Raw genomic sequence first — 17,389 nt, 5'->3', positions numbered from 1 at the left:
GTCAGAGCCTGACATACCACGTTACAGTACCCCCAACGGTATCCCAGCAAGTCCGCTTTCCCCTCACAACCAGGGTTCAGCAAATCCCTACTAGGAAGAGTCAATCCCAGCCTGCAGACAGACAGAAGGAACTTCTGGGGGAAACTGAGGCACGGCAGTGAAGTAAAGGTGCAGCAGATGAGGAGTCTGACTTTAAAGCTGAGCCTTGTAACTTTAAGATTGGTGCTTTACCCAGGGCCACATTTCTCTGCCTCACTTATACTACCAGATCCTGCTTCAAAGTTCACTGAAAATGAATAAAAAGGCAACTATTGACTTAGCGGTCTTTGGACTTTGTTCTATAGCTCCAGGAATAACCATCCCAGTTTGTTCAGAAATATCTACAAAAGGTAGCGAAAATACCCTATTAATTTTATACCCATTAACTTCTCATAACATGCTTGATTAACTTGCGTGTATCTGGAGAATGCTGACATTAATGAAGCTGACACCCTTTCACTCAGATCAGAGTGCTGTGGATCTACTGGGGAACTGGCTGGGGGCTGCATGGAGACTTGTGCCTTGTTAATATTTATTAACTGTACTAGCAAATGCATTTCTGAAGGCATGGAAATAACGCTGGTGTATTTTCCCCTATTTCCCATTCCCCCCCCCCTGCATTTTTTGTGGAGGGAATGTAACATGTAGATTCTGCTGCCATTCACTGCAGAGATGACAAAATCTCCAGTATCGGCAATTAAACTGGAGCCATGAAGACAAGCTCCTCCTGGAGCTTCCTCCTCCATTCTTTCAGGCAAGAGAAAGTTCATGCTCACAGTTTTGCTGCAGAGAAGCTCAGCAAATTCATTAATACTCTAGAAGTAGGTAATCAATTCCTTCAGGTCAAAGATGAGAAGTAATGGTATCAAGGCTTAAATAGCAACCCTTCAGCAGTTCATCTGGTATTGGCTTTGGATTATGGTGATTCGTCTCTGAAGCTGAAGGCCAGGTTTTGTGTGTTCTCTCCCCACTTCACATAATCCTTGACTGTGGCTGGGCTTTTTTTTTTTTTGGTTTTTTGGTTTTTCTCTTAAAGGGAAAAGCTTCATAAAACACAAAGAGGCAGAATAATATTCCTTCTGGGAGGAAATGGATGTGCCACAAGGAAAACACCCAACCTCTGACATGCATTCAATACATAAAGTGTCTACATCGAATGAGAGCATACGTTTGGAGCAGAAATGCTATGAAAGGTAAAGAACGGTGCAAAGCACTTTATACAGTTTTCTATACCTGAAGGCCCGTGGCAATCCTATTCCCAGGAAGCACAATGTGTTTACACTTGGAAACCTGGAGAATGAGTAAAGTCATGAAACTTCATTTTCTTTTAGCTTGCTATTCTACCTGCTGGACTGCTGCCGTTAGCATCCACAACACCCTCTTCAGCCTCAGCTCTATTCATCAGCTATGAGCACCCCACAAAAACAAATACTTGCAATATAAATAAGATAGCAATTCTTTATGTACAAGGCAGCATTTTTGGTAAAGAGAAGGGTCACATAAGAAACCTCTGGTTTCATGCTTTGCACCGCTAGTAGATGCAATTTATTTTCAGCAGTACCTGCATTCTCTAGTTAACAATGGCTCTAGATTAAAGCCTGTTTACTGACTTGCAATATTCCGGTTGCTAGTGAAAGAAAGGACAGAATAAATTACAGGATGCCAAGAATTCAACAGAAACAAGTATGTAGTGTTGAAGTGCACAACTTCTTTCTTTCCAAATAGTCTGGAGCTTCCGGGTGGTGCCAGACAGACTGAGAGACCCCCACACATCTTCAGAAAGCCAGAACCCGGTGCAAACACTGCAGGGGGGAAGCAGGTCATGGGAATCACAGAATCATAGCATGGTTTGGGTAGGAAGGGACCTTAAAGATCACGGAGTTCCAACCCCCTGCCCTGGGCAGGGACACCTCCCACTAGACCAGGTTGCTCAAAGCCCCATCCAGCCTGATCTTGAACACCTCCAGGGATCCACAACTTTTCTGGGCAACCTGTTCCAGTGTCTCATCACCCTCACAATAAAGAATTTTTTCTTAATATCTCATCTAAATCTCCCCTTTGTCATTTTAAAACTATTACCCCTCATCTTATTGCTACTCTCCCTGATAAAGAGTCCCTCCCCATCTCTCCTGTAGGCCCCTTCATGTACTGAAAGGCCCTTACAAGGTGTTCCTTCTCTCTTCCAGGCTGAACAACCCCAACTCCAGGCTGAACTTCGCCAAAAGGGAAGACCTGTGGTCCGAGGGAAGGACAGCAGAAGGGCTGTGGATGAACCAGAGAGCAGCAGGTGAAGAGCTCATGGCAGATGCTCAGTGTGGCAGCCCTTCCACATAGCACGATGCAGTGAGTGTTGAGCACTGCTGGAGCCCCAGGTCTTTGTGGCCGGCTGCGCAGGGCTGGGTGGCTCCCTGGGACATGCCTCCACTTTTACAGTGAGGATCCTGCTTCCTGGCATCCATGCAGCTCTGTCCCACCAACAGCTATCAGGCCAGAGAAAACAACTGCTGTCTCCATTTACTTGCTTTCTACATCAAGTCTCATCTTTTATGTGGGGGGAACAAGAGGAACACCTTGGATCAACAAGATAATGTGGCTGAAAAAAATATTATTTTCCAAATTAACTGAACTTGCTGGGCCCAGCTTACTCCTGGGTAGACAGAAACACACAGTCCGAACAAAGGCATCCATTTTGCTTTATTTTTTCACTTTTTAACCAAATTGGCAGCAATGAAATTAGTTTTTATAGGAAGTAGCTCCTGAAAAATCTCATATGCCCAAGGGCTCTGTGTAGGTACTGGCAGTATATGAGTAAATAAAGGGAGTAAAAAGGTTAAATAATTCAGCAATCAGATTATCTAAGCAAAACTGAGGCCATTAAACCAAAAACTAGCTCCAAACTATACAAGTGCTCCCACAATGGGAGCAGAGCGAACAAATGAAACAGCCAGGGTTCAATTTTACCACTACATGTGCTAATCTGACACCAAGATATTTTCTTTGCTGTTATTCCTGAATTAAAGTACTATAGCACAAAGTAGAATCAGATAGGAAGATCAAGGATCTTTTATACTACTTGGGATTTCTTTTTATTTTCTTTTTTTTTTCTAATCTTTTTGATATCTATTGAAGATTTCACAATGTAGAACTCAGGCGATAAACTGAATCATAGATTAAAATATGCAATAGTATCAAGAACAGTGCTAATCTCAGTTTACTAGCTCACATGGTAACTAAATCCCGTATCATCCCTTCCAAAAATGATTCAGGCAGATTAAATCTGACAGGACAGCATGGGGTAATTTGTGCTGTGGTAGCATGCAGTGTACTAGTTTTCAGATAATTTCTCATTTCCAGGGCATTTGAACGTTTAGCTTTGAAACTCTGACACATAAAAGGGAAAAAGCATTTGAGAAAAATTGTTTTCTCCCTCTCCTCCTCACCTTTTAGTTTGCTTTTGAAAAAGGAAAGGGACGTGAAGACGGATTGCCATCTATTGGTGTGACCAAGAAATACCGTCAGTGAAAATTTCCTGGTCAGATGCAACTTGGGTACCTCATTTCCAAAAATGTAGAGGTACTAAGTTCCCCATATGCAGCACTTGCTTATGCAAAGTAGATGCTAAGATATACCTACATTCTAACTTAATTAAAGGACATAATTAGACAAAAAAAGATTTCCCTCTTTTTCTCTTTTCCCCAAACAATAAACCTGGATTCTCCAGTCAGGTTAGTTTTGAATGCAGTTTATAGGTATCAGAGATTGCGTTTGTACACTGTTGTTATTTATAGAGGCCTTTCAAGCTACATCCTGGCTTTGCAAAAAAAAATTAGAAATAATTAAAAAACAAAGCCTCTAATAGCTCCTTTTAGCAAAGGAAATTTAGGTGTCTTGAGAAGACACACAAGATTACCTTATTTGTAGAAAAAAAATTACAGAGAGGAAGGAGCAGTGAAAAAAACTAATTTAGGCAATTCAAGGCATAGAGACATTTCTTGATAAGCAGGAAGAGAAGAGGTTATATCAGGGAGAGAGACAGAGAAGGAAGCACAAAGAAAACATGGGAGAAGAAGTGAGGAGGCCAAACAACATGGATATTCCATGTTTTTAGTCAGCTGTGCCCTCTACCAGCCTTTCCATCATGAAGTCAATACTTCCCAGCTAATCTTTCAATTTTATCAACTACCAAAGCCAAAGCAGACAAGTTGTCCCATGAATCATGCTGCCTCAGCTGCATGTTGCCACACCCCAGCTGGATGTTACTCTCTTCATCCACCACTTGAGCAGTTTACATGGCATTTTTCAATCCCCTTCAAGGTAGCACCAATTATGGATATTACGTGGTTTATTCTGACCCAGCTACTTTTGCTTAAAGGCAGTTATTTCACAAAAGCAGAACTACAGGAACAAACATCAAGCAACAACAGCAAAGAGAACGATGGTGGTGGTAACCTCTTCTCCCACCACAGCTGGGTCCTGAGCAGGACGTGTGCTGTGCATTAATGGCAAAGTTTCAGTGAGGCCAAAATTTCCCTTTTTTCTTGCTCCAAACATTCATTTTATAATAGCTCAAAGTGGTCTTACTTTGTTTCATTTCCTCACTCATAAAAGGGATGTATCTGTCTCGGTGTAGTCATCAAGCCCTACACTGAAATTTTCTATCCTTCTTCTATTCATAAGCGTCCATCTGCCCTAAGATTAGGTTTCTGTCTTCCTCTTAAACAGCCACGATACCTTGCCATAAAATCTTCTCTTTCCCATGATGGGGAGCATTTTTCCACTCAGCAATGCTAACGCGTGGGAGCTGGATGGCTGCAGTCCCTGGATGCCTTGGGAAATGCACTCTGGAACAAGGATTCACACTGCAAAGCCTATTAGTCAAACCTAGTCCTGCCAAACCTCTTTTTTTGTGTGTGTGATCTTAGCAAGGAGAGCACAAAATGAGAAGAGCAGATAAAGGTGTTCCCCCAGCTCTGGGCTTTCACATTGGCCAGTATAAGTCAGTACAGCTCCTTTGCATTTATTAGAATTGTCACAGTTTAGACTTATTCATGCACCAGCCCTTGGCTTTCAACACCACTCCCACTTCTGGGCATCAAACTTATGCTCCAAAAGAAACAAAATGAAAACAGCACTTCCCTGTTTTAGGAAAGAGACTTTCCATGACTTATTCCTTCTGTCAGCAGAAGGTTAAAAGGGGCCGGTGTTAGTAGGTAAGTAGAGTACCAGGGAGCTGGGCAATAAAGCATCTCAGAGCTATTTAGCAAGTGGATTGGTTGATGTTAATGCCTGTTAGATCAGCGTGGAAACAGCCTCTGGGGGTATATAATAAATAATATTATCAGGCTTGGAGTGCAGGGAATATCAGATTCCACTGCTGACTGACAAAGTGAGAGATTGGTTTATTTACCATTAAGAAACCAATTTGTAGTGTTGTGAGGTTGCTATGTCCCTGTTTACTGGGAAATAATATATATAGCTCTGATGTTCATTTGTTGTGTAAACATTTCTGTTACTTGATCCCCCAAAAGGCAGTTGGTGGTACTGATATTGCATGGGAAGGCTTAGTTGCACAACAGCATTTGCTCGCTTTGGTACTATGAAATGACACATTGATGTAAACCACATTATGAGGAAAAAGAATAATGATTCCTAACGAAACCGTGACACCAGTAAGAGAGTTTCATACTCAGGGGATGAAAAGTCCACCAAGGGATCTTGTGCTTGTCAATCGACTTTCAAGTGAAAAGGCAGTCCAGGAAACATTCAAACCACCATTCAGAGGTGCCACCATAACTACTGCAGTGCCAAAGCTCAAAAAGCAGGTGACACCCTAGCAGGTGAGTAACCTACATTATTGTTCACAAATTCCACATTTTGGGTCCATAAACAGAGAAGACAGAAAAATCCCCCCAGTGCCTTTGAGGCAAAGCACCCAATGCAAGAGTTACCTTGCAACAGACTCCTTAGGCAGCTTGGGAACAGTCAAAATGCACCTCCAAGTCACTTTCCTCATGTTTGGCAACAAGAAACTGTTGTAATCACTGCTGTGAAAATGCCTGTGAAAGGTGAGGCATGTGGTAAACCCGGGGCCTGGCTCTTGCTAATGACACCAACTACAAAATCACTGAATTCAATAAATAAGAATCACATTCATACGTTGGACACAGACTGCCTCCTTCTATCATCTAACACCTTTGTGTAAACCACTCTAGTGTCAATTCACATATGGGAATTCCTTACCTTTGGAGTCTCCACCTCCTCAAGCATTCAGAAGTCTTGGCAATAACTTTGAAACATTACCACATCTGTCAGCAGTGAAAGTCTACTCCTTAATATTATGCAATAACTATCTTTGAGCACTTGAAAGAAATTGTTAAAAAAATCTTAGTGGGTATAATAACAGGGTCCTGAAAATATGCAGTGCAGAAGGCTGTAAAGAGGTGACTTCTGAAACTTTGGAGTCCTGGGAGCTAGTTTGAAAGTTTCAGTGCTAGCATGAGATGAATCACATTCTGACTGTAGAAGGAGCCTGTGATGATTCATTCAGATTTGGTCTTCAAATTTACAGCTGCTTCAGTTAGGGCAGGTAGATTACCCTGTTTCTACCCCTGCCATTCAATTAGTTCCACAGATTCAGGGTTGCGTGAAAAATTTCAGAGTAAGAGCTCCACTGCCATCTTTTAAATTCCTGTCCATGCTTTTAAACATTCATTTTAACAACAATGGTAAAATTTGTTATTCTATGAAGGCAGCTAGCAGAGGACCTTCAGTTATTTAAGCCACGCTGGTAGCATGGCATAGACTTTATATGATATACGCAGCTTATATTGGCCATTTGCAGAGAGAATTCCCCCTCCACCCCTGCATATTTTCCCAGCATTTCTGACATGAAATATGCAGCACAATAACATGTAGGCATTTTCTTTCTACACATTGGACTACAAAAGCATAAGAATGCAATGAAGGCGCAAATCCGGAGAGGTCCTGATAAAGCACCACCATGTGGATATTTATTCTGTTCTCTATCAATATTCACTGTGAACTAATTAAGAATGATAGGGGTCTGGAAGGGAGGCTGTGATACAGATTCTAAAAGAGATGTCTTAAAAGTCAAGGAAGGTTTGTACTCAGCATCAATAACACATTCTGCCTGAAAATACTGAATGTGTTCTGCCTTATTCATTCTGGGCCGGTATCAGTCACACATAAAATTCAGATTTCATTAAATATTGCACTATTCCAAATGTGCTCTTCAGAGTTTTGATTATAGATGGGAGAAACGATAACATTAATAATGTTGATTTCACTGAGTATGGATTTGGCAAAGTTTATTTCAAGTTTCAGGGCTTGATCTTGCAACTGGCTGCAATTGAGACATTGGCTCTAATACATTGTGTCCATAAGGAAGGCAAGACCTGACCACTGCTGTGTAGAGTTTCAGCACGGACTACAGTAGGAAGGAGATCATGATGCTAAGCAATATGAAAGTGTAGCACTAATAACACGAGTATTGACGTAATGTAACAGAACCTGCAATCCGCATTCTTCAGTTAAGATCATAGTTTTTGACTCATTAAACAGGGGGCTAAGTCAGAACAAGAGTGTGTTGTCAATTTTGGTGCAAATTAGAACGATAGAGTCAACATGATGGGAAGCATTATTGAGAATTTTACTCCAAGGACTTCCTCCTTCTCAATTTTTGTTTTTCAATTTTTGTCAAGGCTTCCATTCAGTGGATGTAGCAAGTTCTCTAAAGAGAGAAGAATGAAAAACTCCAGTAGACCTTCCTGATAAGAAAGCTAAACCATGTTTTTTCATCTACATCCAGCATCTTTACATGATACTGACTTGGGATGATGGGAAATATGAGGAGCAAAGCCACAGCATATTCTCACCCTCTTACAGAAAGGCTGTACGAGCAGTCATCAAGCCTATTTCATGCAGTGATATTAGTATCTCTTCTTGCAAAAGGAGCTCCCCTAAGAAGCTGAGTAGTCTTTGCTAGGCTTGCCTCTCGAATGCAATGTTCACACTGCCACCAACACAGGGCATTGCCCTTGAACCCTGTGCTGTTGTCCATTGTCACCTCGTATGAGTTCACTCTGCCGCAGAGCTCTGGGAGCGAGCATGCTTCCAGGAGCTTTGTCCTGTGGACAAGCTTAAATCTTCTTACAGAATTTCTCTCCATTTCAAATGGCACATGGTACAATCGCTCTTTTTTGCTGTCAGCTCTTATTTTGAAGGAGCACTTGTTTCTCACCCCCTCTCTTCTTTATCTGCTTTGGCAGAACCAGTTACGAACGGAGGAAAGTCTCAAGGACTAATTGTAGTTTTGGGCAATATTCTGACTTTCGAGTTGCTGTGCAACGGATTATTATTTAGCATCTGCTGTTGTAAGCCAGTAAATATTAACCAGTGTTCCTCATCTTACATGCTTTTGCAAAGAACTCAATCTTTCCTGTAGGCAAGCTCTTTGAACATCACAAGTGGATGACTTGCTAAGGTCTCTTGTATGAAGAAATTAGCATTAAGAAAATAGGAAAAAGGAAAAAGAAAGAATCAGGCTTGCTTTGTTAACATGTGTGCTACAGTCAAAAACTGACTGTAGCGTCGGACAATGTACATTTGTGACCATCTTCACTCAATTTTGCTGAAATGTTTCCACTGATCTTTTAATACCAGTTTGTTATTTCTTAACATCTGGATCAGATATAATAGTAATTACACATGTTGAAAAGAGCTTGGGGTTTGGGGTTTCGAGGGGGCAGGAAAGGTGGCTTTCAGCAGAGGAATGAGCCCTGAATCATTCAAAGGGAATCCCATTCATGACAAACCTTTTACTCTCTCCTTTACCTTACTGAAACAGGGATCAAAAAAACCTGTCTGGTATTTTTGTTCAAGAATTTCAAAAGCAGCTGGAACAGGATTGAATTGCCAAAACTTAGGCATATAGCAGTATCTTGGACCCACTAGGGTATTCAGACACCGGTATGGAGCTGTCAGCCATGTCATCGGGAAGACCCATGACATTCTGGCTGGGCAGAAGTATTTCAGAGTAAGCACTGAGAATGAGTAGCCACATTTGCAGTTCTTAGCCATAATGCTTGAACTGAGTTTCACAGCTGTTACAATTTGCCACCAGTGATGACAAAGACAGGCATCAGTCATCTGGAAAATGACCCGAGCCTTTAAACCAGCAAGAGGAGCAGTCATTCAAAACTACAGTAGTCACCACTAAAAAACTAAATACTGAAGATACAGCAGCCACAATGCAATTACCATTGATAATTGTGATGGGTGCTGATCTCCACCTGCTAGAGGAGCTAAACAGTTTATCAATTTAGGTATCATTAAGAAGTAAATCCAATACAAAATGCTGTCATGTGCAGAAGTCATTTGATTGACTTTTATCATGTGCCAGATCAAAAAATGGAGATTCTGGATCAAATCCTCCCTTTGTATAAATGGATTTTTTTCTCCCTACAGCAAATGGAAATACATTTAATTACACCCCAAAGGAAGTGAATCCCTCCATCCTATACATATGGAAAAAGCACTTTAATTCAAATTCTTTATATTCCAGAAATAATTCCATCACTGATGTGACTCTTTTGGGTGCAGCAGGCAAATTTTATTTTGTCCACACTTGGTCACAATAATAGCTGTGGGGCCATTATTACTCAAAGCAGACATTTGGGGTGATATTTACGAGCTAAATGTAGATTTCTGTATTTGAACTACTCTCTATAGGCTTCCTTTATAATCAGTGGGGGGAAATAAATATTTTTAGTGTTTATTTTTCTTATGCTAAAGAAGGCATCTAAAACAGCTCAAAAGAACTGCACCTTAGAGGTGCCCATTTCTCTTCACCACTAACATAGAACTTCGGGTAGCTCAAAAGCAAATGTCAGCATTGTAGATGTTTATAGTTAGATGAGATTAATTCATTCCCAAGAAATTAGATACAGATTAGGTTAATTCTTCTTAACAGCAATTACCCATGTTATGAGGTATACTCAGCTATGGATTAAGCAAGAGACAAGCTTAATGTACCTTTGTCACAGTCCCGCTATTGCAACATTCCTTCTAGTGAAAAGTAATACACCAGTGATGATATATTGATATTTAATAGGACAATTTATGACAAAAATTGGATATCAGTTCTGTAATACCCTTATTAATGCATTTTTCAGCATCACAGCTCATCATAAATGTCTACATTAAATATTAGGTGAACAGCATGTGTGTCATGTAGAAAATTGCAGTAGAGATGTTAGAGAAGGGAAGGCTAGAAGAATGACATGTGTTGATGTCACTTAGATCAGGAAGTCATCAAGATCCCAGCACACCTCCATGTTTCTTCTCAGGATACCCAGGCTGGGAAACAAATGATAGTGAGTAAATTCTGATGACTCACAGGTGGGACAGAATGCAGAGATAAATCCCTGTCATTTTATAAGGGGATCAAAAAAAGCATATCCAAAATCATCAACATAAGATGAACCCAGAAGACATGAAAAGAAACTGGCCCATTTCTCTTGTCCTCTGTGTCACCACCGAGAATCACGGTCTGCCTGCCTGCACACCAGCATCTTGATGCTCTGAGGGTAGACAAACTATTTGGACATACACATTTTGGTGTTATATGTGCTTGTGGGAACGTGCGCATGAATAAATTAAATCAGCTTTGTTTTAAAATATAATTGCCACTCCCTCTCTAAGGTCTCCTGCTGAGATCTGCTGTGCTCCTGCTACAATCCTGCAGCATTATTTCTGACAATGTACTTCTCCATCTCTGTCAAAAAACCAGCTCCTCATCAGCCCAGATTTGCTGTTTTCTTTCACGTCAGTAAATATCCAAGGGCAGGAATTATTTCACACTACTGTAACACTCAAGACTTCATGAGCATTACACCATATTTTTGGAGGCATAGATAAGAAAAGATTCTAGTCCTGTTTAACTTTTAATTTCAGACTAGCAGCGTGACTAAACTCACAATTACATTATTTCACCTGAGTGACACTGAAGATTAAAATGGACAATGAGAAACCTTATCCTAGAAAGCACTAAATTATGAGAGACAGAGTAGTTTACAACTGGGTGTGTTCCACAGCTTTGTGAATGAACAGGTTGAAATCTGGCACTTACTATAAAAAAGAAAAATTAATACTTGGGTATATTATTCATTCAAAAGAAAGAGTCAAGCCCTTTGCTGACATAAATTGCCATGGCTCTATTGATTTCAAACAAGAGCTGATTTGCATCAGATGAACATCCAAGCCATATTTCATAACATGCTCAATTTTGATTAATTGTTATTACAGTCCTAAACAGGATTTTTCGATGCTCAATTATTTTCAGCACCATACATAAAAAGAAAACAAAAAGCCCTGCTGCTGAATATACCATACTCTCTGGCCATAAGACAATAAATAATTATTTGCATAATTTAAAGAACATTAGAACATAAAGAACATAGACTTGATGTTCTCAGTTGACTTGTCTGGGAAGGGTGAGTAACTACATCCCTTACACTCAACTGAGGTGATTCAACAATGTTGTCTGTCAATTTTGTGATGTTCCATTCACCAGTGTGTTGGGTCATCAGTAATGCTTCCTGAACAGAAAGCCCCAAATGGACACTTTAAATGTCTGGACAGAACTGGATACAGTTTCCTGTATGACCAGTATAGAGGTGGCTCTACAAGCCACCTGAAAAACTCTTACATTCATTATTCAGAACTACAGAAATATTATTCACACAGCATTCGAGGCCTCCAGTCTTCTTTTACTCCTACCTTTAATTTATATATCATTACAATTCTTCCTTAGAAATAAAAAGAAAACCCATGTTATTCTGAGTATTGTGCTCCTACGTGATATGTGCAGGGTTTCTTTGTCAATGATTTTATGGTTCATTTCCTTTCCTTCTGTATTAATATAGTAGTAACTTACTGGATGTTTGGGAAAGTTCTGTTTGTAGGTTACTATTTTACAGATAGGTGAGAAAGAGGGGAAGAGGAAGGGGAAGAGAGAGAAAAAGAAAGACAGGAAGGAAGGAAAAGAAAATTGAGAGGGAGAAGGGTGAGAGAGAGGGAGGAAGGAAAATGGGCAGCTACCCTGTCGCTAGAGAAATCGACACATCTGATTGCACTGTGAAATGGAGATGAGGGACTTGTAGCTCAAAGCACAAGTTAAGAGGTGGTTTCTTCAGTCAGTTTTCTTCTGTGGAAAACTTTGCGGATACCAAGCATGTTTACTTCTAAAATTTTTCTCACTGATAAATCTGTGCCTTAGTTCTGTTTATTTAAAAGGTTGGGTTTTTTTTTTCAGTGAATTCATCCTGAATACATCAACATCCTTCATCTCATTCTACCATGATGTAATATACTTGACCCCCTTTTTGATTCAAATCACATTTAGAATTATCTCACATGAGTCTGTTGTGTGCCGTCAAGTCTCATGATCTCTCCCAACTTCATATGCCAAGCAGCCTTGGACTAAACTTACATTTAAATGGAACATCTTCTGAAAAATACTTCCATAAAAGAATACAAACAAACAAACAAAAAACCAAAACAAAACCCAAAAACAGTAGTTTTGGTAGTTCGCAACATAAGGTTATTCTCTGTGAGTAGGCAATCAATACCTTTACAGAAAGGTGCCACAGAATTTGCTCTAGGATTATAAAATGCTGTACGATTTCAAAGCAGACTAGAAGATTCTTTAGTAGGGAGTCTATGGCCTGTATATTTTATGGCTCTGGCCCCTTCACAGTGATAAATCCTGACTGATTCAAACGGTCATATAAAAGGTTATTTGCTTTAGCAAGCTACCTATAAAATGTGCTATGGTTCCAAATCAGGCTCTATTTTCAACCGTAAACATCTATAGATGTTTGTAAATTTGGTTCTGCCATCTTGAAGGTATTGCCAGCAAAATATTCCATAGTAGTATTATGGGAGCAATTGGTTGATCCCAACTGTTAAAGAAATGAAAATCTGTTCTTTCATGAGGTGCTACAAACATAATATAATAATGACTATAGAAGGAATCTCAGTAAACACTAATTTACTCCTGTGGGCTATTAATATTTTCCTATACATCACCATGTAGATCTGTAGCCATTCTTTTTCATAGGATCATAGGGAAATTCAGGTTAGAAGGAACCTCAGGTACCTAGTCCAACCTTCTGCCCAAAGCAGGGTCAGCTCTGAGGTCACACCAGGTTGTGTGGGGCTTTATCCAGTCTGGTCTTGGGGACTTCCAGACACAGAGGCTGCACAACGTCTCTGGGCAACCTGTACATTTCCCATTTCCACATATGCTTGCTGTCTCTCATCTTCCAACCATGCATCACTCCCTTAGCTAAGGCTTTTCTTTCAATTTGTGTGTTGTCATAGCTATGTCTTAATCCCTAAATTGGATTTATATTGGTGCACCATAATGCCTGTAAAAAGTCCTGGTGATACTAATGAGATTATGCCCAAGTGCAAAGACATCCATACCAGCCCTGTTGCAGGGCTGCAGACTTTGCAGGCTTTCTCTGTAAGCACGAGAGAACAAATATCAGGAAAAAAAATTATTGCAGACAATTTCAACTTGTCACTTAAATAACCACATTTCCTGTAGATCTCACTTGCTGAAATAAAAACAAAAAAATCCCCAAACCAAAACCCTCTCCGTTAGATATATAATTTAACAAAGCTGGGTATGTAAAAGAAACTAGAACAGCAGGTGCCTTTAAAACAGTCCAAGATGAATCTTGAGGGGCTTTATATGATGCAGTAATGACCTACCTAGAATTATATGAAATTTTCTATTACCTTAGCAAAATGCCATATCTGTATGCCAGCTTATCCCACATATTTAAAGACAGAGATAGGCAAATAAATGAAAGCAAGATTGGAGACTGTGACATAAAAATAGAGAAAACAGGAGTCTAATATATACTGTCAGATAAAAGGAGCCTGAAGGGAGATGATAAAACAGTTTAAATACCCTGAAGGAAGCAGTATCAAGGAATGAAGAGAATTATTCACACTATGTAGGAGAGCTAAACCAACTTGTGTTTACCAGGACCTGCAAGTTTTAAAAAATAAAATATTTGGGCAAAACAATACCACCATTTTAGGACAACAGCAATGCATAATTGGGACTCCAGCAGGGAGACCACCACACTCCTCAAGTTTCTTGAGACCTTTGTTTTCTTGCTGGTCCATCAGTTGGGCCCTGGCCCTTCAGCTGCCCCTTTTCTCAGTGGCAGGGCCCACCCACTACATCCCCTGTCGCCCAGGCTGATCCCCTTAGTTGGCTGGAGCTCAGTTCAGCACAGTATTCTCTCCCCAGCAATTACAGGGTTAATTAGTGCCCACCCAGGTCTCATCTATAACAGGAACATCTGTGAGAGCCAACCTGTTTCAGAGAAGGCTACTTTGAAAGCAAGAAGGCTGTCATGCACCTCCATGTGAAGACTGGCCCAGAGCTTCACCATGGCCAGTGGTGGAATCATTGCACACAACCAGCTAAGCACCACCTGTGTCAGCAGACCAAAAGCCCTGTCACTGATGACGAGATGCCCAGACCACATGCATTTCAGGGGGTTTCATTCAGACTACTAGTCCTGTCCTGACCTCTGCTTGCTCACTACCAACCAAAATGGGCTAGGTGTGCTCCTGGAGTACCTCTTCATCTGAGATGGTTCTAGCTCTGAGACTACTTTGAATGGAAGCACAGAAACTGGAGATCGTTGGGAGATTCACTTCAAAAGCATACTCGATCCAAATTAAAATGCGAATGGAGATGAATCCATAGTCAGAACTGCCATTCCAGAGTTTGCAGGCAATTATCTTCTTAGCATTTTTCGGCTAGGTCAGAAAAACCTGGGCTTCCTTCCCAGCATGAAGCTCTTTTGTTTCTGCATTTTTACATCTGTGGTACTCACTTTCACACTTTCAGTTTCTGCAGGGAGCATAGTTTAGATCAATAATTTTCAAACTTTACTACTTTGTGGAACACTAACGTATTTATTTTTCCATTTGAAATGGCAGACCATGTATATCACATTTAAACAATAAGCTTTCCTTTTTCTGATACCTTCTCCAAGGCCGAGGACCCCAAGGAAGTGGCCCACAGATTTCCAGAGATTCAGAGGCCCCAAGAAGGAAAACATTCCATTAGATTACCCACAGAACAAAGGACAGAGCCAATAATCAGCCTATGATAGCAATGCAGCAGTGACAGTCGATGCCCTACTTCTGAGAGGTAACGATGCCTCTTCAAATGCTCTACTACGCTGCGCCACTGCATCTCTCTCATGTGGTTCAGGACAAAATCAGTGTAACCATACAAGGGAAAGAAAATTCCACATATGTTACAATTAGATGGAAAAAATGTCCTTTTCAAAGCTCAGCATCACAGATCGTCTTTGATTATACAGACATTTTATTAGTCAAGATGACTCCATGCAGGCCAGAATTCGTTGCAAATAATATGGAAGATGACAGCATAACCAAAAAATAAAAGAAAATGAAGGTAGGCATTGTCTTCATTATTCCTTCATACTGTAATATCTTCTGCAGGATAAATCAAGTGGATTTTACAAGCTGTGTGTTACAGCACAGATTCATTTTTCATAGCTTTCATACACATTTTTCTGCATTAAGCAAACAACTGCCAAATAAAGGCTAAACCGTGCTTTTGGAGTCTAGCCATCCCTCCAGCAGTTTTGCATGAATCACATTGTGTTTATTGGTAGTCTCAGACAAACAAGCAGTAGCCCTGACTAATGACAACAAACGTAATAAAATAGTTATGCCTCATTGCTTCTGGAAAAGGGGGCTGAGGTAACGTACCCGCATTCCTGTTCATTCTGATGTTACACTGATTTCTGCCAGACAGGACACGCATCCTTTCCCAAATTATTTCCTAAGGAAGGAGCGCCTGACCAACAGCAAGTAAATTAGGTATGACACAAGTTACCTGGATTTAATTCCTTGCCTTGATGAAGACTTCCCACATGACTCAGACAAGTCATTTTTCTGTCTCTCTGTTCCCAAGCATTATGTATGGAAATAGTTACTTATTCAGTGAGCATTAAGAAAATGTTCATTCCATATTACAAGAGACTATGGCAAGAAGAGTCAGAGAGTCCAAGACTTTTCCCATGTGGAACAAGTCTAATTGTTTTGAGAGATGTTATATACAAGCACAATAACGCTGTTATAATAAAAGATCCTGATTCATTATTGTAATTATGTTCCCAGGAATACATGGAAAAGATTATACCCGAGTAATATTTCATAATATTTTTCTTAAAGCCTGAGAAATTGCTGGGTTGTTGAAATACAAGTGCCAGCATTCCTTTCCCAAATCAAGACTGAATACACTGGATTTAGTGCAGCAGCACCACCTGTTGGTAAATTTGTCACCAAGTTACCTAAAAACCAAGCAGAAAAATTTCAAAGCAGATCAAGAAATGAAAAGCTCTGATTTAACCTGCAAAACTATATCTTCATCTGTATCATCTTACTGCCAAAATCTATCCGTGAAACTAGGACCTACATCAAAGCACATCCATATTATTAGTGCTGCAGAACAATTCTTCCACACAAACCATTCTTTGATTATGGGCAACATTTTCTTGAGCCAGAATTTCACATTTTTTAACCTCAGTAACTTTGCAGCAACAAAGGACGCCTAATTTGCACAGAAGCTTCAGATTAAAATCAGGGTGGTTCTTCAAAGTGAGTATATGCAGGAAAGAGTGTTCCTGGAAGAGGCAAAGCCATTGTAAGTGGCAAACAGTTTATCAAGCTGTCAGCAGTGTCAGTTCTGGCTGTGAAATCTGAAAGAGCAGCAAATGTAAGGTTAACGAGAGATTATTACTTCAGGAAGGGTGGCATTCACATAACTGTGAAAACGGGGAAATCTCACAGCTCTTACTGATGAGATTGTTTTTTCCAATGTGGAATAGTAACTCAAATTGCTAGAAGATTGTAAGGAAAATACACATCTCGTCACCTTAATCTCAGAAACAGGTTGTAGTGTGCAGATAAATATTTTGTTCCTGCTATAGTTCTCTGTGAGGATGTTAAGCAGGGATCGTGGCATGCTGTAATAAAGGCAAATGACACAGAAAGGAAACTGCCATCAACTCTAGAGAACTGAGCAACAATCTGGGAAGAAAACCCCAGACAATTACACCAAATAAACTAAAAATTAAGAAAATCTATTGTCAATCTAATGATGCATAATGGTCACCTTTTTTATTGAGTGTGTCAGTTTATCTAGACCACAAACACATCCTCAAGCAGGTGCTGTTGTGCTCAGACTAGGCTGTGTAGTTCA

This window comes from Calidris pugnax, unplaced genomic scaffold (assembly GCF_001431845.1).
Source record: "Calidris pugnax isolate Ruff unplaced genomic scaffold, ASM143184v1 scaffold252, whole genome shotgun sequence".
In the NCBI taxonomy this organism is placed as follows: Eukaryota; Metazoa; Chordata; class Aves; order Charadriiformes; family Scolopacidae; genus Calidris; species Calidris pugnax.
Note: the sequence above shows the minus strand (reverse complement) of the source record.